This window comes from Vanacampus margaritifer, chromosome 10 (assembly GCF_051991255.1).
Source record: "Vanacampus margaritifer isolate UIUO_Vmar chromosome 10, RoL_Vmar_1.0, whole genome shotgun sequence".
Classification (NCBI taxonomy): domain Eukaryota; kingdom Metazoa; phylum Chordata; class Actinopteri; order Syngnathiformes; family Syngnathidae; genus Vanacampus; species Vanacampus margaritifer.
Window position 1 is genome coordinate 26,697,581 of NC_135441.1, and position 15,113 is coordinate 26,712,693.

At 42.8% G+C, this 15,113-nt stretch overlaps 1 long non-coding RNA gene across 3 annotated transcripts in view; it reads right to left on the reverse strand.

Annotated features, from left to right (window-relative positions):
* Window positions 1-15,113, reverse strand: part of LOC144058757 (uncharacterized) — a 41,322-nt gene that overhangs the window by 7,636 nt on the left and 18,573 nt on the right. For 2 of the 3 annotated variants that reach the window (XR_013295474.1, XR_013295475.1), the window contains 2 exons: window positions 5,407-5,500; window positions 3,281-3,414 (listed from right to left, as the gene is read on the reverse strand). This is a non-coding gene — a long non-coding RNA (uncharacterized LOC144058757). Of the gene's footprint in view, window positions 1-3,280; window positions 3,415-5,406; window positions 5,501-15,113 lie in introns of those variants that run through there. The other variant, XR_013295476.1, reaches the window with a different exon arrangement.

Here is a 15,113-nt window from a genome sequence, read left to right on the forward strand (position 1 = left end):
ACAGTATTGCCCTTTGATATATACTAGTTCATTATAAATTGCTTTTTTTTTTTTTTTTTTGCACGGCAAGCAAAATATTTATGCAAAATATTGCAACTTTGCTCGTCCTTAATTTCCGAAAAATACGTTTAATGGCTCGCTTCAGTCCAGCGGAGCAAATGAATGATGCCATTTGGATTTGAGAAGGTGGTCGATAGAGGAGAATTAGCTGCATATTCATTTTAGAAACGGACGCTTTCCTGCCAAGGTTATTCTAGTTAGCAAAAATAAACAAAATAATGAAAACGAAAATTGAAAAAAAAAATCTGTTTACTTGCTGAAGCAATACGAAAGCGTTTACGAAATGAAATAAATGTTAGTTAAACATATAAAAACAAAGCCAATATAGAATGTACTAAGGCATACCTGAGAAGCAGCATCACTCACTGTATGTCCTGTACTTTTGTAAATGGATGTTTTTAAAATGATATCTTTTGCTGCATTTTTAATTTAACAATGTTTATTTTGAGCTTTTTTTAATCTTGCATCTGACAAATAACCTCTATTTTAAAAACTAAAACTAATGTGGAAACTAAAAAAAAAAAAAAAAAAAAAGCAAAAATGGGGAAAAAAAGGAAAATTTTTTTTTGAAGGTTGGATTTGAACCAGCCCATTGGGCAAAAAAACTACATTTGAAGGGTTAAAAAAAAAAAGAACTTGAATGTCAAGAATGGATGGGATGTTTGTTAAAAGTTTACATCAGTAAAAGATGCAAAAATTATTCTGTCTGGCCACAAGCAAGCTGAAAGTTAATAAAATCCAACAAGGCCTGAACAAACGTGCCTGTTTATATGTACACTTTCCTCCAATCCCAACACTTTAAAAAAGTATATATATACAGTATATATATATTTATTTAATTTTTTTACTTTGCTCTCTTGGCTTACTGCTGCGTTGTAAATGCAGATAATGCGTGACTATGTTTCCGCGTGCGCTGCTTGTTTACTTGCCCGCCCTTTCGCTTCCATTTTCTAAAGCGGGCTGCTCATTCCCGGCCCCCTGCGCCGCCTTCCGGAGCTCCTGCCAAACGTATGCAAATGAGCGCGGCCACAATGGCGCCCACAGCTGCACGCAGGCGGCCAAAGGCGGAGGACAAGGCGGCCGCCCCCTTTCATCCTTAACCCTTGATCCCCTTCGCGGTGACACGTCATGTTCGCCCCGAGAAGCGCGTCCTTGCCCCTCCCCGTCCCCAAAACACCCCCCCCCCCGCCGCCCTCCCCAAACGAGATCTTTTGGCTGTCCACAACGTTCTACATCATGCCGCTGATTGCTCTTGAACCTTTGTTAAGTGCAAGAAAAGTAAACAACTTGTGCCTTTTTCCACCCTACTCCCACTTTATTCTGTAGGTTTAAATGACTGTGTGGAGGGAGTTGTTGGTGGGGGGGGGGGGTTACCCCTAAAAAAAAAGGAGTGGGGGTAAAGAACCTGATTGCTTTAATCTCTGTGCTCGCAGCGCAGCCCTTTTCATGAAGCTCTTTGGCCGTGTGATTCAGACCCGGGCCCCAGTGTTCTGCGCCCCGCCATTGTTCCCACATGAAAATCAATTCCCTTGAAGACCCCTCCTTAATCCTGTTTTTGCCGTCAACAATGGCCACTTGTGCACGGCCCTGATAGACGAAGAGCCGGGATGATGCGGCTGTCTGCTCCGATTCCAGCCCATTCAGGTAACGGCGGCCCGCCTTCACTTTGTAGTGCCAAGTGCGGGACTCGACGGGAAGACGTTTGCGATCATAATTTCCTGCCGAGCGGCGGCCCGGACGCCCGGCGCGGCCCGCAAAAACACTTTTAATTAGGACGGACAACCACAGAGATTACAGATCAGCCTGCAACAATGAAGTGTCCCTTTGAACGCGCCTCGGCCGCCGTCCCCACTGAGCCCATATGGAGGGGCCGGTGCCGTGATCACGCTAATAAGCGTCGCCTCCAAGCACAACACACCCCTTAATGGATGGCAACATGCACACACACACACACACACACACACACACAAAAAGCAAATGTTTTAAGAAACGACTCAACCATACAGTAACTCAATAATTTGGAATTCCTAATTAAAAAAAAAATATATATTTTTATTTCCTCTTGTTCCCATCACTTGTTGCTAGGCAGAGTTCATAGGGCCCAATCTGAACTGCCATATTACCATGTGCACTATTCTGGCCCGGCAGACGGCACTGGAGTCAAGACGTGTGTTTTAAAGTAGCACTAAGGAACTTTTCAAACTTATTAAATATTTTCATAACTCTTCTGATGAAACATCAACTAGTTGAATGATACACCATGGCCTGAGGGGGTCGGTATCATTTTTTTCTGGCACTAAGCAACGTTGAGGATGGTAGGAACACTGCCACACAAAAAACTACAAATGTGCTGACTGCTTTACGGCAGAGCTATTCCGGATGAAAGGGCAGTCTAGGATCAACATTGGCCCGGATTTCACCATATGGTGTCGCGTAAACTGAAAATTCCATAGTGTTGCTTTAAGGCTGAGGAAGAAAAAAGAAAGCCTGTAGGCCTACAGAGACTAGATTTAGGTCTGTCCCCGTGGTCCAATCACGTTGCTCCTATCACTTGTTGCTAGGCAGAGAAAGTTCATGTGACTTTCTCAGAACTGCTCCATCAACCTGCAAACCACACTGAAATCATGACTTTTAATGTATACTTATATTATAATGACACTTTGTTCAATATTTATCATAAATCACTTGTGTTGGGCCGAAATTGGTCTGTCAAAATGTGTGGGTTTTATTTGTACTAATGACTGACCATCGATACAATGTTAATGACTGAAAAAACATGCTGCTTTTGGGGTCACCTGCAAAATGCTCTGTATTAAATATAAAACCCATCTAGTCATCTAGCAGGGCACTGACCCGAACTCTCCTCCCACACCCCTAAAACACAAGCCTGTTACTGTTATGTTTCATTTTTTTCATCTTAAGGACTATAAAGGATTTTTTTTTTCTTTTTGCTTGGCCTCGAGTTGTTTACGACGATACCACGTCCAAACTTTTGTGAGCTGCTTTGTGCCGAGATGTCAAAAAAAATTCTGTCTCTGCTTTGTCAGACCTCATTTTTATTTTCTGACTATTTAATGTTGTATCTGAACACGAAAACAAGAAAACATTGGGAAATCGACAGTACTGGGGAATGGTCTGCATCACACTGATAGCAAAGAGCCTTGGTCATTCCTCATTAAAAAAAAAGAAGAAGAAGATGCAGCACCACACGTACCAAATTTGAGCGTTTCTCCCCCACTTCCACTTTCAGGCCCGATTGCCGAATGTCTGTAAAAGATGATCCTCTGGTGTTAAGAGTGATTTTCGTCCTCGATCTGTTTGGTCGAGCTTTTCTCAAACTGAATGTCACACGCACTGTGGCATAGAGACAGAAAATGTATTCAAATTAGGCGCGCTTAGTGAGTGGCAACATAAGATGGCTGCCTGTGGCTTCACTTGTCTCTGCGGGCGAGTAAGCAGCTTTCTTTCAGTCCATTCATTAAGATGGAAGTCCATGGCCATGACGGAAGTGACGGCTTGATCAGAATGTACGTCATTAAAAATATTGACTTATTGCAATAGATAAACACATGAAGATAATTGTTTAGATTATTTTTTTTTGTATACCAGCTCAACTAGTTAGCAACAAGCTAGCTAGCTAGCTGCGCTTGTTTTGAACCTTTTATTCACATGCGCTATGATCTAATGTAAGGTATGATGTCATTATGTAGTTACATTACACTGTAAAATGTCAGGTTTCCATCCAATTGTTTCAAAATTGTTAAGCAAATTTGCTGAAAATACGCAAAACGGACGTGCGACTTTTGCCCGTTTCCATCTGTTGTCGTTTTGCGAATATTGAGAGGGGACTCCGCCGCTGTAGGTGGCGCTATACACCATAGAGATGTGACCCACCAGTCATTTAAAAGAAGACCAGGAAGCGACTGCGCCGTGCGATGACGTCGTATGAGTTTGCTTTTGTAATTCTTTATCAACCGTAGCGCTTCTTTGCTGTTTTCCATCGAAAATAGCATTAATATTCACTTCTTTAATTCATTCCAAAAATATTTCTTTATCGTCGTCCCCCCAAACCTACCTTTGCTTTATCGTCCGCCATTGCTTTGTGACTACAAACGTACGTGTGACGTGTATCCGGTCTTGTCAGTGTTTATTCGCAAAACCTGTTTCCATAGCCATAATTAGCATTTTCCTTTTTTTGATACTCGAATTTTGGGCCCTTTTTCAAATTTCTAGCGTTTCCATTCAGTTTTATTTTCACATTTTTTAAAATAAAATTCAAATAAAAATGGGTGGACGGAAACCTGAGTGAGAATCTGGTTTTGATTGCTTCGCTTGGATAAAGGTTAAGGTTAAGGTTAGGGGCGGCTGTGGTTTGAGTGGTCGTCTCCCATCCGTGAGGATGTGGGTTTGATCCTCACCTCTGGTGACCAAGTGTCCTTGAGCAAGACACTGAACCCCGATTTGCTCCCAGTGGACCTGGCAGCAGCCAACCACTGGTGCATGAGTGTGTGTGCGTGCGTGAATGGGTGAATGTGAGGCTTAAATTGTAAAGCGCTTTGGGCACCATATGGTGTAATTAAAAGCGCTGTATAAAAATCAGTCCAAAGCGGTCCATTTATATGAATAAAAAAATGAAATCAGCTGTTTGAAGGCCAACTCGGGGTTGATGGCACTGTGCCCCTAGATGTAGATATTTTCAGTAAAAAATATGATCGTAAAATGTTATATAAATGATTTCATGTGAAGTGCCAGAAAAGTCCTCGAGTGATTTGGGACGCTGCCCCGTCCCAACTTCTGGAACTACTTTGTGCCGTCTCGGCCCTGTCGGGCCTGGTTTTGCGTCTACTTTATACTGGACCCCGACATGAAAACAAGCGCGGCCTCCGCAAACGCCGGATATCTCCAGATATAGCAGGACGCTTCGAGCTTTTTGATGCCGCCTTCCCGGAAGTCTCCGAAGGGGCAACAGGAAAAGCAGCAGCAACGATCCGCCTTAATTACAGTCAAAGTTACATCTGAGAATCCCGACGAAGGGGACACAAAAGGCCGAAGTCTACAGAGGAGATTTCATGACTCGTTCCTCTCCTTACCTTTTCTGTGTCTGGCATAGAAAAGGAACAAAGGCGGAACCCTACTGACAGAAAACGAGCAGAACAGTGAAACAACAGGACACAACTGATCGCTCATGCATGGCTGGGATTAGGCCGCGACTAGAAAGAGCGCCGAGAAGAAAGCACACAACCAAAGGAACAGGGGAGCGACAAACTTTTTTTTCTCCTTCTTTTGTGCCAAAAAGGAAGGAATGAAAGGTCCGCTCATATGAAAAGATAGAGAGAGAAGCATTACCAAACAGGGGCGGTCCTTCTCAGCCCGGGTACGCCTCCAATCTCGTCGCTTTTCAAAGCGCCACATGAAAGATGGACGCCGTCTCTCCGGTTGCCTGCCCGAGATAAAAACAACCGCAATTGTTTATCATCTTCATCAATTCGTTGATTTTGCATGCCAGAAATCTTCAATGTGAATTTCGAAGCGTTTGTGACCCCCGTTGACCAAATGCGCCGTGAAAGTTGTTCATGGCACACGAGCGGACGACGCTAAATGGAGAAAATCCAACAATTCTTGAAGGGCCTCCCTCGGCTTTGGCCCGGGTTCAAATGGGCCTTTCCTGCCTTTCTCTCAGATGCAAGGAAAGGACGAGGAAGGCAAAGTGACTTCTCCCTCATTTGCGGTTCGTTACGTGAATGCGGGGAGGCGATGGCGACGCCCCTTTTTTTTTTGCAGCGGCTCCCCTTTAAGCGCCGCGCGTCACTCGCATGTTGCGGGGAGCAGCTTTAACGTGAGAATTCAGGTATAAAAGCATCATTGGAATGAGTTATTGCAGGGGAGCTCGATTTAGACGGCCTCCAAGAAAAAACCTCCACTGAGACACAAAAATGCTAGATTGATAGAACAATGGACTGAATAAAAACAGGATGAGGTTGACTGAAAAACCTAACAAGCGTGATTTAAACGGGACTCAAACTGAGACACTCTTTAAAAATAGCTGATAAAATGAACACCACATGGAAGTGACCTCAATCACATGCTTAGAACGCCTTGCATGTAAGAGGAAGGGGGAGGAAACCTCAGTAACTCATGATAGGTCAAATTCTATGTGACAGAACAAAAGGCCTTTACGGCGACTAGACGAACTAAGAGTGGCTAATGCAAGAACCCGAGCAACCGCAAAGCGACTAACAACATCGTCATCCATAAGGGACATGACAACTGCATGGCGACTGCATAGCAACTGACGTCATCATCGTCACAACGCAATGACTCCACGACGCAACCCAACGTACGACCCAATCCAAAACACGTTCATAACAGAACTATTTCAATCTCAACTGCTGTGGAAAAAAAACTTGAGGTGACTTCAAACTTTTTTTGCGCACTCCCGTATGTTTTTCGACTGAAAACTTTCCCAACGAAAATCCTACTCGTGAGAATTGAGTCAAATGAAAGACAAGCAAGGAATCACAATCAATTTCGGAAAAATGCTTTTTAAGTACCCCAGAGCAATTATTCATGGTAAAATCGATTTCTCACACATCTTTAATAGTGATTCATTTGAGTGCAAAAATGTAACATGCGCGTATTTGCACTGAATGGTTGCGTTGGCCTTTGAGGGTAACGCGATTGATCACGCTTCAGTGTTGATGGCAAGAATAGCACGCATGGCGCCGTCCTTATTAAAAGGAATTAGTGATGAATCAGCCACAAGCATGAATCATTCATCAATAACAACCCCATTTTTCCACATCGTGATGGGGAAAATAACGAAAAATACCAACGTATGGCAAATAGGATTCAATGCACTGACAGTACCCCCCCCCCCCCCCGACATGCACCCCAATATTAAGACCATCATTTCAAGCTTTTACTCACTACACCAATCAATGGTGGGAAGTAACAAAGTACAAATACTTGGTTACTGCACTGAAGTAGCTTTTTGCTCTTCCCAGTACGAGTACCACAAGTTTAAAAAAAAGAGAAAAAAAAGTATTTTTTATAAGTTATTAAAACGGGCATTGTATATAATTAACAGCAAAAAAAAAAAAAAACTTTTATGAGGCTGTACTTTGTTACTTTTACTTAAATGAAGGAATTGGATTAGTACTGGAATGGGGGTGTATGTCTGATGCTTCATCATTTTTAATTTTTTTTAACAAATAGATCTTTCTGAGTTATCAAATGATGATATTGGGATGAATGAGGTGAGTTTTGTCATTTCTTCTTGGATTGATTCAGTGCAGAAAATTAAAAAGATGGACCAAAAGTCGTGTGGGCGAAGATGTTGATGAAACTGCTGAAATGGGGTGTGGGGGGTGGTGGTATGTTTGGTGACCAGAGAGCAAAGATAGGGTAGGGTCTTGTTTTTTTGTGTCTGCTTGTTTTATATGAAAAAAAAAGTGAAATATCAATATGATCAATATGCATATCGAACAGTAGATGAATATGAAGTTGAATGGAAAACTTTTTTGAGTGAAATATACTGCTAGAGTGTAAATTTTATCCGCCATTTTTAAATGTAGTCTCGGTTTTAGTCCAGTTGTGCATGTTGCACTCTACGCTAGCTGTAGATTTGAAAGGGCTTGTGACTCGTGTGTCACATGACAGACTCACAGAGACCAGATTTGACAAAATGATATCATTTTCATCTCCTTTTTGTTCGTGAACATTTTCGTCTCGTCTTCATTAGTCGATGAAAATGCATACTGATTTAGTTCCAGTTATTGTTTATTAATGAGGGTTTTAGTCCAGTCTAGTTTTAGTCCGGTGAAAAATGTGTTGGCGAAATGATTTTTAATGACTTTTTTGTTGCCGAAACTAACGCCGCAATATAGAAAGCGGATGGACAGAATAACAACAGCACTTGCGGTCTCTCTTATCAGCCAGCCGGACCAGGTTGCAGGTTTGTCCTATGTTAGCGTAAATGCTCCTTTTCTCCTCCTCGGAAGTTCTCTCCATTATGTGCAAATATACAAGTCATGTCGCCAAAAGTGGCATTTGCCAAAACAATGGCCGCCGTGGCTTGCGTGGGGGACTCCTTTGTGCCACTCCCGCCTCTCCCGCATCTTGTCGATGGCTCTTCTAATCACCATGACTGGCTGACCTTTAGGCTGCTCCCCTTTTCTGGGATTTACAGCTTTCACTGGATTGACCCTTGCCCCGGCGCCCGCCCCCCCGACACTCCTACAGACACTCCCTTCATGTGAACGCCGGACAAGGCGCTGCCGAGTCGGGGCGCCGCCGCGTCAGGCGGCCGTGGACACCTCAGCGTGTCAAAACCTCTCTAGGTGGTACGATTCAGTCGCTGGTTCATTAAAGGCCCACCTACAACCGCCCACCTCCATAGAGAAAGCCCCCCCCCCCCACCTCCACCCACCCACTTTGGCCTGGAGCACGGTAGACATGCTTAAAGCTGAGCCTAATGATGTGTGCCACGGCAGAGGAGCTAAATGCCACCACCACATGTGGGGATGATTACAGGAAGTGGTGCCGAGTAGCAGGGGAGCCCGGGACTGAATTGGGGGGTGGGGGTGGGGGGGGGTTGATTGGGATACAGTTGGGCACAGAGAATTCCCAGGGGCTATTGTTGTGGGACAACTCAGCAAAATCCTCATCCTGGCCAGGTCACGCAAATTTACGAGCCAATGAGTCAGTCAGTGTTGTGGGCGGGGGGGTGGGGGGGGGGGGGGCGCTTGTCACTTAATCTTTAACTTTGCAAACTGTTCTTTTGCTCACAGTACGTTCCAGGCCAATTTTGAGGGATGTTCGATATCTTTTTTTTTTTTCCAGATTGATACAAGTATGTGTAGTCACTCTTTCAGTTTCAAAGATACTACATTTTGAATTTTTTTGACATTTGTTTATTCGGGGTCACTTTTGGAAAAGTCGTCAAATTTCAGAAAGGAACATTAAAAGGATACTTGACTCGTAGAGCCATTTTCAATAGTGAAAAGTTCATAATTTGTCCAGAATTAATGTGATAGCTTTATTATTTTTCATGTACAATTAATACCATTAAAAACAAAATGTTCCACTTGCTGTCGAATGAAGATGAAGATGATGATGATGATGATGATGATGATGATAGGTGATGACCTGTGCTGAAGAAGTAGGTGACGACCAATCATGGCTCAGTTTACTGACCAAACCCAGAAAACAGGTGAGCCTTGATTGGTCGTTGCCTACTTCGATCCTCAGCACGTGTTGTCATCTTCGGTCGACAGCAAGTGGTAACATTACTTTTTAAAGGTTATTAATTGTACATGAAAAATAATGAAGTTATTACATGAAGTCATTCACACCCAAAAACACGTTTTAAATACTTTGTCCTTTACTCCCAAAAACATATTTACACATTTTTATTTTTTTATCCGAGAACATACAGAAGGCTTAAAGCAATGGTAGTTATTACAAAAAACACCCAGCGGGTGGCAGCAGAGTATAAGAGATCAGCCAGGGCCATGTTGCAACAAGCTCTTTTTGAGTGTTCACACCAGGAATGTGAATATCGATGAAAAGCTAATTGCTGCAAACAGATACAAATATACTTTTTTTTCCTAATGAAAGAAGAGACTTGTTTTGTTTTCCATGTTTTTACAGCAATAGAGCAGAATATTCTGTGGGCCTTGCAAAACCAGTCAAAATCCAGTCAAACAGCCAGGAGCGAAGGGGATTGCTTCAGTCAAAATGGCTGGGAGTGAACGAGTTAATTATATACAAAATATTAACTTACTGCTGAAAATGGGTCAATGAGTCAAGTATCCCTTTAAGTGTTTTTTTTCCCTCACTGCTTTAAGGTCCAGATTTGTCCCAGAGGACGAGCGCCGGTCTTCTTTCGAAGGTAAACGCACGCAAGAGGTGGTGAAACACGGGCTCCTTTGTCACCGGTGAATAAAACATGCCGAGTCGGACCTCTTCTTTGCCGGCGCTTCCGGATCAAGTAGTGCAGCGTTTCCTGTCGGAGGGGGCGCGTCCTCGGCCCCGAGCCAACGCGTGCAACCGAGCGTGAAAGTGCCGCTTCTTGCACATAACTTAAGGAATCCAGTTTTGCTTGAACTGAAACAGAAGTCCATTCTTCATTGCAATAATCAGAACTTCAAGTCAAAAGGACGGAGAGGTTTGACCTCGTGCTTTCCAAGTGCTGGAAAAGGCCCGTCTTAACTTTTCTTCCAAGGGAAGCGCAAAGAAAATCAAAGGATGCAAAAAGGGCTGTCAGCCTGTCACTATTGACTCGAACTTTGAATCAATTGTTCTATTGATAATTCCATCGACTTATTAATTGGATTTGCTTTGAAAAATCGGTGCCAAACATATCATTAGTGGGGTTTCCATCCAATTGTTTTACATTTTTGGAAGCAAATTTACTGAAAATGCGCAAAACAGACATGCGACTTATGCCAGTTTCCATCTGGTTCTTCTTCTTTTGCGAATATTGAGAGGGAACTCCGACGCTGTAGGTGGCGCTATACACCGTAGAGATGTGATCCAGCAGTCATTTAAAAGAAGAGGACCAGGAAGCGACGTCGTATGAGTTTGCTTTTGTAATTCTTGATAAAACCGTAACGTTTCATCTAAAATTGCATCAATGTTCACTTCTTTAATTCATTCCAAAAAGATTTCTTTATCGTCGTCCCCCCAAACCTACCTTTGCTTTATCGTCCGCCATTGCTTTGTGACTACAAACGTATGTGCGACGTGTATCCGGTCTTGTCGGTGTTTATTCACAAAACCTGTTTCCAAAAGCCAAAATTAGCATTTTAGTTTTTTCAACAACCCCCCCCCCCTTTTTTTTCTGCTAATTTGGGGCCCTTTTTTCGAATTTCTAGCGTTTCCATTCAGTTTTATTTTGCATTGTTTTAAAATTTGAATAAAAATGGGTGGATTATTGTTGTGTCGACCCTTGTGACCGCTAATTTTAGGAATTTTGCTTTGATATATCGGCTCGTCAGTGAATGAGTTAAAAAAAAAAATCCACAAATGTCTATTAAAATGTGTCATTGCCACCTGGTGTAGAAAGTAAATGTGTAGCAAAATACGTGCGCGACTTGGGCCATGTCAAGTGCTAATTTTCACGTAAACCGCAGGATGCTAAAAATGCACAACAGACCACAAACGGCCCCCGGGCCAAAGTTTGGATAGCCGACGCTCTCCCGATCAACAATTGAACTCTTGCCACTTTTCAGTCCCGGGGGGTCACAAGTGATTATTTATTGCCGTGTTCGACTCCCGCCTAATGAAATCTCCGCTGAATGTCTCAACAGAGCAAGTTGGTAACCTCCTACCCAATGAAGCGCTCCTTTTCGTCGCTTTCCTCCCAGACACACAAAAACAAAACAACAAAGCGCGGCGGTACATAAAGGGGCTTTGGGTCAGATGGGTCACATGCTGTCCATTGAGTCGCGGGTCCATCAAGACCATTGAGGGGACTCCATAAAACCGGCAGGCCGCTTAAATACCTGACAGTACGAAAGGAAACACAAACAAAGGGAGAGAGGGAGGAACAACAGATAAAATAAATAAGACAGCCCGTGTGACGGATGCGTATAGACGGTGCCGGAGAGTCCGTGACAAGTCAAGAAATGTGGCCCGGGCCACAAAAGGCAGCTGGAAAATAGCGAAGGAGCTTGCTGGGCACATTTTTTCAGCCTCTTTCCACTTGGACCCCCTTTTGAGTCTTTGTCTCCGTTGGGGCTCTTTGAGAAAAGTCAATCACGCACACTTGTCGCTAGCTTCGGGCACGGCTAGTCGCTTCCCTTTGTGGCCTCCGGTATTAATCAAGCGCTCACATCCAAATTTCGTGTTGACATTAAAGATGGCGGCGGTGAGGCAACAATTAAAGGAAGTCCAATTCATAGAATTATTTCCCGTGTCCTGATCCCATTTGAAGGTGGAAAACATCAAAAAGACGAGTTGGGAAAGAAAAGATCAACAGTGGCCGGTGCCGATAATCCATATTCATGTGGCCAATTTTCTTTACGAGGGTGTCCAACGTGTGGGTCGGCTGCTTCTATTTGATCTGCGGGCGTGTGATCGCCGTCGGGTGAAAACAGTCAATTATTTTGTCCGATATGGAGGAGGATGTCGCGATGTCTGAACTTTGCTGGCCAACACACAAAAATATGGAAATAAACATTTGGGGGATTTGCTGGCTTTTAACTACGGCAAGACAGAAATTCCCTGACTATGCTCCAATGGTGCGGAATCGATGGCCACTTCATTAGGTACATGTGCAGGCTAATCCCAGTGAACCCCAAATTCTTTGCCTCTTAGAAAAAGACTTAAATTCGACCAAAATAAATAAATAATAAATCAATCAAAAAGAAAAAAATACTATTATTGTAAACCAGTGAAACATTACCACTGTACTAAAATAGTGAAAATTAAAAATAAATAAATTAGGTGTTTAGGTGTTCAAAACTTGGCCAGTGGGGGGGGGGGGTCAGTACAATGCAGTCATGCTGACACAAACAAAGAAGAATTTCACTCAACTGCAGAAAATGACTCAATCTAAGAAGATAAAGAATATCATGCCTGTGAATATTCTTATTTTGCTAGTTTCATTAGCTTGTCAATGGTGTTTTGCATTGAGTGTTAGCATTAAGCTTGCAGGCTTTCCTCAGACTGTTGTGTTGTGTTTGGTTAAATACTCAACTCGTAATTTCCCTTATTTCAGGTTTCGTTTCGTTTCGTTTAATGTCATTTGGGAATGCCAATAAAGAGTTTGAAGCCTCTTTTTGAAGAATTGCTTACTATCAGCAAAACTGCTACTCACAAGTCTAAGCAAAATAATAATAATAAAAAAAATGACGGCTTATAATTCATATGTTAAGGCAGCACTGTATGACTTTAACAATATTTATCATGGTTGGTTTAGAAATGCGGCATCAGAATTTGCAAGTGTAGCTAATGAAATGATCCCAAATGCTGGACGTACAGCAAAAGTCAATATTTTAAATCCCCGCCAAGACCGATGAATGAGTGGCCCGCAGTCCATCACGATGGACTTTATTGGAGCGTTCGCTCGTCACAAAGTTTTCCCATCTGTCCTTCATGTTTGCTTTCAATCAAAGCGAACGTGCCCCCGGGCTTCATTCGCAGCATTTACGCCGAGTGAGAGGACGGCTCAGACTCCATCTTTACTTCTGTCTGTCTGACCTTCAACTGACGAATTCCCCCCGAAATCTCATTGGAACGCTGAGGAGATTGAAAACTTGTGTTTGCTGTCAATATTGAAGAGCGAACAGCGGTTGTCCATCCGGCGAGCAGAAAAAGTGACAGCAAAACATAACGTTGTAGCTGATTAGGTGGTTCTGCATCTAAGCATGAAAGAAATCCTTTTTTAACAACACGTTTACTCAAATGTATCCAGCCTAACAATGTTCGCTCGTTATTGTCTTTCCATCTTGAGGTGACCTAATACTGCACAGCTCCCGCAGAGTGAGGAAAGCGACACTTTTCATAAAACTCGAAACTTAACAGATTTGTTCGTAACTCATTTGTTCCCAAAAATATATAAATACGTTCTATTTTAAATATTACCAGTGTCCCAAAGATTTATTTATAAGTTTTTTTTTTATGTTGTTTGATGCTAAAGCAGAGTGCAGAAGGCTTTGATGCAGCCTCTGAACTGAAGAGAATGCTTGAAGCAATGGTAGTTATTACAAAAACGGCCAGCAGGTGGCAGCAGAGTATAAGAGATCAACCAGGGCCATATTGCAAAAAGCTCTTTCCCCCACTGTTTTAGACAGATTTGTGAATAATGATTAAACGTAGCTATATTCCATTGCTAATTGCTGCCAAACGGAAACAGATAGAAATATATTTTTTTCCTGATGAAAGAAGAGACTCTAATCTTTCTTTTGGTCGGTTCAATGTTTTGATAGTAAAACAACGCAATATTCTGTGGGCCTTGCACAATCTGTCAAAATCCAGTAAAACAGCCGGGAGCGAAGGTGGTTGCTTCAGTGAAAATGGCTGCGAGTGAATGAGTTAAGCTCTTTGAATTTGTTTATAGTGCCTAAAAATAAAAAAGACAATGGAACAGAACAGAATTGATTTGGGAAAAATATTAAAATTGACCATATTTGGACATGAAAATGTTCCGCCCAAAAGGGGGTGTTATGTCTGTATGAATTCTAATCTGACCCCAGAGGGCACTTATCAAAATTGTAACCCCAGAAAAATTGTGTAACGAAAACCTTTTTTTTCTCCTCCTCATTTTGACCTTAAATAACAATAATATCTGTACTTTTTATTTTAAGCATATTCCAGCACGCGCTACAACTAGAAAAAGCCAAATGTGCATTATTATTTTTTTTGCCACAACTTTCCCCACCTCTCTATGACCAGTGGGCAAAAGTAAATAAAAGATAATTTGGCGCTTGGAAGGAGCGCATACATGACTAATCATGTGTCGTTATATTTCAGTAATGGAATAGAAGGTCTGTTATTTCCGCCGTGATGAGATGTGGCCGACTCTCACTTTGATCTCGCTCCCTTGCCAGGATGATGCAAAATATATGTTGGAATGCTTTTATACACATGTGGAGGGTGGTGGGGGGGGACTAGATTGATGCAAAGCATCGGGGCTGATCTCACATGCTCGCAACCTGGCCGCTGTATTGCCCGAGTTCTCGTTTGAAAGGCGCACACGTGACCTGCAAAATTCACACTTTTAGTTGGAGTTCAAAGATGACAGTCCATAAAATAATAAGCGCGTTGCTGTGTGGTCAGAGGGAAGATGAGGGCTCCTTTTAGAGCAAGCCTGATATGGAGGAGGGCGCGCATGGGTGGGGTGGGGGCTATTTGAAGTGAGCACACAGCGGCAGGTTTGATTGGCTGGATCTCGGACTTCACAGAGGAGCCGCTCGCCCCTCGCTGCAGCAGGGACACTTTTCACTTTTTTTTATTTTCTATACTCCTGTGGAAAAGGGAGAAGAAGAAAAAAGCTGGCCACTGTGGCCTGACTGGAACGTGATCATAGGCCAGAGAGATCCCCATTA